Source organism: Lupinus angustifolius, unplaced genomic scaffold, assembly GCF_001865875.1.
Source record: "Lupinus angustifolius cultivar Tanjil unplaced genomic scaffold, LupAngTanjil_v1.0 Scaffold_29_3, whole genome shotgun sequence".
NCBI classification, from domain to species: Eukaryota; Viridiplantae; Streptophyta; class Magnoliopsida; order Fabales; family Fabaceae; genus Lupinus; species Lupinus angustifolius.
The window spans coordinates 55,960-61,959 of NW_017720548.1; positions in this window are offsets into that span (position 1 = coordinate 55,960).

Genomic DNA, 6,000 nt, shown 5'->3' on the forward strand with positions numbered 1-6,000 from the left:
ACTATATTTGACTAATTCTAGACCTGATCTCAGCTTCTCTGTCCAACAACTAAGTCAATACATGAACCAACCAACTAATGCTCACTATCAAGCTCTCACTCGCATACTCAGATACATTAAAGGAACTCATGGTCAAGGGCTTTTTTATCCATCCAATTCTACACTTCAACTGAAAGCATTCAGTGATACTGACTGGGTCACTTGCACAGATTCAAGAAGATATATTTCTGGATTTTGTGTCTTTCTTGGCAATTCATTAGTGTCATGGAAATCCAAGAAATAATCTACTGTGGCAAGATCATCCTCTAAAGCTGAGTACAGGGCACTTGCTGCCACTACTTGTGAGCTTCAATGGCTCACCTTTCTGCTTGACAGTTTTCCTATCACTCTCATCAAACCTTCTCTTCTCTATTGTGACAACAATTTTGCTCGATACATTGCAGCTAATTCTATGTTTCATGAACGCACCAAACACATAGAAATAGATTGTCATGTTGTTCGAGAAAGATTACAAGCTCACCTTTTCTACTTGCTTCCTTTTCCCGACAAAGAACAACTGGCTGATCTCTTCACTAAAGCATTGGACACTTCTACTTTCTCTTATCTTCTTATCAAGCTGGGAGTTTTAAACATTTACTCTCCATCTTGAGGGGGGTATTAGATAAGATGGATTATTTATGTAAAAAAAAGGAATCATGATATAACTTTCTATTTTCTGTTATTATTTCCTTTTTTGGAAGTTAGTTATTAACTAACATAACTGTCTTTTCGTTTTTGGTAGCTTGTATATAACTTGCCAATTATGGCTTTATGATTCAATTCAATGAAACAAATGATGAATTGCACAAAATCTCATACCTATAGCTTAGTTTTAAGAATTCGTGTTTTAATGTTGAAACTTCCAATAGACTGACCAAGTCCAAAATAAAGTTGAGTTTATTTTCTTAGATGTGATCCTCGCTTAATTCATGATCCCAACCAGCAAGTGCAACCACATTTTAAGCTAATAAGCTTTGCATGAAAATATATGTTTTCTTTACTTGTTTAAAAAGTTAAAATAAAAGCAAAGTCTGTACTCAGAAAAAAGCTTCCAGTCACTATATTGTGTATGTCCCATGCAACAAATTTACAATGATATTCTGAAACAAAATTACCTACTTACCAACCACTTTTAATCACCCGGACCACTTTGTCTTTGGGTCTTCAACCCATAGAATGGAGTTTGGTGATAAATGCAGGCCTTGTTCAAATTGAAAATAGCACGAAATCACTTGAATGAAGTAGGTCCAGTTACAATGATGATTTTGACTGTGTGAAATCCTTTGCTTGGATCATTACTCAAGTTGGGCCTCATTTGTTTTGCACAGTACACCGATACATATCTGTCCATCAGATTTAGATCTCCACATTGTAAGATTCTCAGACCTAAGACACAATTGATTCTCATGAGCATATCTTGAAACCTTCCCATTCAAACTCTTCTCTTATTGGGAAGTCAAGAATCATAATAATATTAACATTTACATTTATTAACTTCCAAATCTTACAGAAAGGGATGATATTCTCTCTCATCCTTTCTCCTTATATCATAAGGATTGTATTTCACAACCATAAATTTTATCACAATATTATAATTCTAGAAATCTATATAACAATATCACAATTGTAATTGTGGCCACATAGGCCACATATTTTCCTATAATTATTGCACTAAATGAACCACAATTTAGACCACCAACCCTAAACATGTTAAGACAATATGAGGTGGCTTGTTCATATTTACCATTTGGAGTGTATATGAAGGGCTCAACTCCAAAATTAACAGGATAAGTACCCTTGTTTTAGGGACTTATGTTAACGTGGTTCTGGGACAAGGTCGGTGCACCAAAGCTTTATATAGGGAGGGGTCTTTTTCCTTCTTTTGCTATTTATCTTTTCCCTTTTATTGCATCTTTTCTTGTGAGGTCCCTATAAAATGTTTATTATTGTTCTTCTTATCGACTACATCTTTTGCCAAAATAACCGATTTCACAAATTTCTTAAAAAGCTTTTGTTTTAAGAAGAAAAGACGTTCATTGAATTATTATTACGTACACTGCATTGATTGATAGATTGAAAAACAAAACAAAAACAATAGCAGAGCTATGTGCTACTATATTGGGTTTGTGCAAATTGCACTCGGTCATTCTTTAGTAGTTTTTTCTTCTTCATTCCTTTCTTTTATGTCTTGTATATTGGACCTCGAGCATACTATATATATATATATATATAAATAAATAAATGGAATATTTATGCACACGGTGTAAAGATTTATACATAGTCAGTGCATCATCCTTTCTTCATTTGGATTTTTTTTTTGAAAAGTCAATGATGAAAGAAAATGAGTAATAAATAATACAGTAATAATATAAAAAACTCTTACATTATTAATGCATACATCTTTTTCTCTCATTTAGCCCCCAAATGTTACATAATACTGAGAGATTTACTTTCAGTATAGTATCCCTCAATTATTCATACAAAAAAAATTAGGACTATATATTGCGAAAGATATTTGTAAAATATCTGAAAATACATAATAGTATTTAAACATTAAGGATAATATATGAAACAAGATGTCACATGATCCCGTGGTTATATTTGTTGGCAATCAATTTGGAATTGCATGTTGGATACTCACATTTGGAAGTTTCTACGTGTATATAGTGTTGTGAGAACTGGACCGGATCGGGCAGTCTGATTGGTCTAATTGTTGACCGAACTTGAGAACGACTCTGGTTTGTAGTCTTAACCAAAAGAGAGTTAGAACACTTTGAACCTGGGAAATCCGGTCTAATCGTGTTAAACTTGATTAACCTATGAAGTATAAATAGGAAAAAATGGAACACTGCTTTATATTTTGTTTTACTAGCAAAAAAAATGAAGAGATATTACTTCAATATAATTATATATAATATTAATTGTATAAAATTTTACATTTATATTTATAGATAAAGATAATTAATTATGTACGGAATCACGCGGTCAGACCGAGCAGTTTAACTCTTTAAACCGGTTAAACCTAATATGGAACCTCTCCTGATTTGATGTCCGACTCGGATTTTACAATATTACGTGTATATCCATCAACTATTTCTTTATTTAAGTGTTTGTAACATCTTTCCAACCTTCAAAGATTTTCTAGGTCGATGCTAAAAAGTTTTTTTCAAATTGAAGTGAAGCCACCCACTTGACTTAATGTGAAGGAATTGAAGCAACTTACAGTAGGACCCCTTGGCTAATTGACACTGCAACCTTCCACTTTCATTCATAATAATTGTACAGCAATGCAATTCAATCTTTTTGCATGTCAGATAAAATTAAAATGGAGACCAGTACCTAGCAATTACAGCGACACATAGAGGAGAGGGAGAAGAAGCACATGTTTCAAGGTAAAAAGCTAATATATCTAAAATGAAACTAAAGACATGCAACAATTTAAGCTGCTCATGACTTCGGCTTTTCTACTGCTTTTTGTATTGGTTCTAGTAATGAAATGTTAAAAATCACACGCAATGCTGCAAGTGTGTTTTTTCTTTTAAATATACAATTATATATGTTATACACAAATATTATGTCTTCCTAAATAGTGCTATAAAGGAAAAGTTTTACTAGTAACAAATATGGATGGATTTTGTATTTTGAAAAGGGTTTGATTCAAAGTGGGTGATTTTTTTACTTAGAAGGAATAGTTTTTGTGTGTATCATTTATACACTGTTGGTAAAGATTTACATACAGTCAGTATATCATCCACCACTTATTTGTATTATTTTTGAAGAGTCAATCATGATGAAATTTGAATAATAGATAATATAGTGTATAAAACTCATACAATGTCAGTATATATATATTCTTTTCTCAGTTTTCTACTATCAACTTTGAGTTTTGAACATTGTATTTTACATCATATACACATATTATGCACAGAGTGAATCTCATCTAATAATAAGATTGGAGCCTTATAATCTAGAAGTATTTCACTTTGCATATATTTACTTGTTATGGATCTTAACAACAAGCCATATACATTATTATCTACTAATATTTTTTGGTGTGTAAACAAAGGTATTTAGCAAGGTCAAATACCGAAGAATGTACAAAATTTTCATACACATAATTGGAATCGAACCCTAAAAACCAAATAGTAATAAATAAATATATGTTTCATTTGAGTTATATTTTTTTTACAACACACAGGTAAATTTCTTTATACTCCAAAAGCCTTAAATGGTCTCTGCATATGTGGAAAGATGCTGTCACTCTGATCCCACTTCTGTCATGGCTCTGATTCTGATGCAATTAGAGATAAAGTGACGTGAAGAGTGATCATCATTATGAATAGAGTTTGTTTGTGTATTGAACCTTGATGCTTTGAAACCCCTCGAGAGGAACGACTGAATCTGTGTCTGTCATTAACTCCTTCACAACATTTGCACTGAAAAACATGGTCATCGTACTTATTTCATTCACATTTATGAGTCTCCAGAATACCAGCAACAGCCTAAAAGGAAGGACTATAGTACGACCATAATTAATGATATTCCATTATTTCAAGAGGAAGAATTAATCCTTTTAAATGTGTATGTCACTTCCAACAAGTATCATTTATATAAACCAAATATTTGATTTTTGATCTATTTAGAGATATAGTAAAGGCTTACCCACAATTAGGGAGGGCAATGGGTGCAGGCGCTGGTAGTGCTTTCCCGTACCCAAACCCGCAATATTTGCGGGTACCCGTGCGGGTAGCGGGTATTTACGGGTACCCAACGAGTTTTTAATTTAAATTATATATTTATATAATTTGTAATAATCAATATATAAAAATAATTGTAACATGAATAATATGATATTTATATAATAAGTTTATTATCATAGTTAAATATGTGTAATTTGTTATGAAATAATAATAAAGTATATATATACAATCCTGAAATAATAATAAATATATATAAAAATTTAACTAAAAATTAAATACATAAATTTGTGGAAATCCGCAGGGTCGGTATCATAAAACCCGCTCCCGCCCATAAGCTATTATTGCGGGTATCCGTTGCGAGTATTTCTACAGGTACCCACAGGTCGGATTTTTCTGTCATCCCTATCCTCAATCTATATGTATAAATAGTGCTATTCCTTTGTATTCAATTTTTTCTTCTGAATAACATTTAATTTTGTCAGTATAACTAATGCTTAATTATCTGGCCTATCTGGCATTGCCAACAAATATCTATGCATAGTCCAAACACAAAATCGAAAACAACCCAAACGTTAGGACAAGAAATTTTCAGATTTTGAGGCTTATTCATTGCAATGCTGGGAAATACTTTATTAATATATAGACAAAATCTATTGATAAGATCTTTACGTCTTAAAAATCTCTTCGCTTATTTAGTGATCCACTAAGAATCTATTGGGGTATTAAATGTTAGTTTCATGATAAATGTTTATATGTAATCTACTAAAATAATTTATTACCAATAAAATATATAATAACTATGATACACTAAAAGAAGTACTCGACCCATACATATATAATAAGTACGTAGATACAAACATACACTTGTAATATTTACACCGTGGTCCATATTATTAAAGCCAGAGAAAGAAGCAAAATCTAACCATATATTGGTAAGTGAAAGGTCCTTTATCATAGTATGCATTTATACCAAAGTTAATTATCTTCTATAACATGGCACAATAAGCTACAAAGAGTCTTTCCCAGCCCACTTAATCAAAATCACGCATTTCAACACTTAGTATACTATTTATAAAAAAGATTAACCAATAATGGTGGACATGGATGGAAAAATCAAGATAGATACTAGAGGGGACAAATATCTATTGTACCAAATTGTGTCCCAAACCATGTCCTAAATCAATAAAAACATGTAATGTTAATTATAAAAATATTCATTATTTATTATGTTTTTCCTTTAATATCATTTGTTCAGGATAAT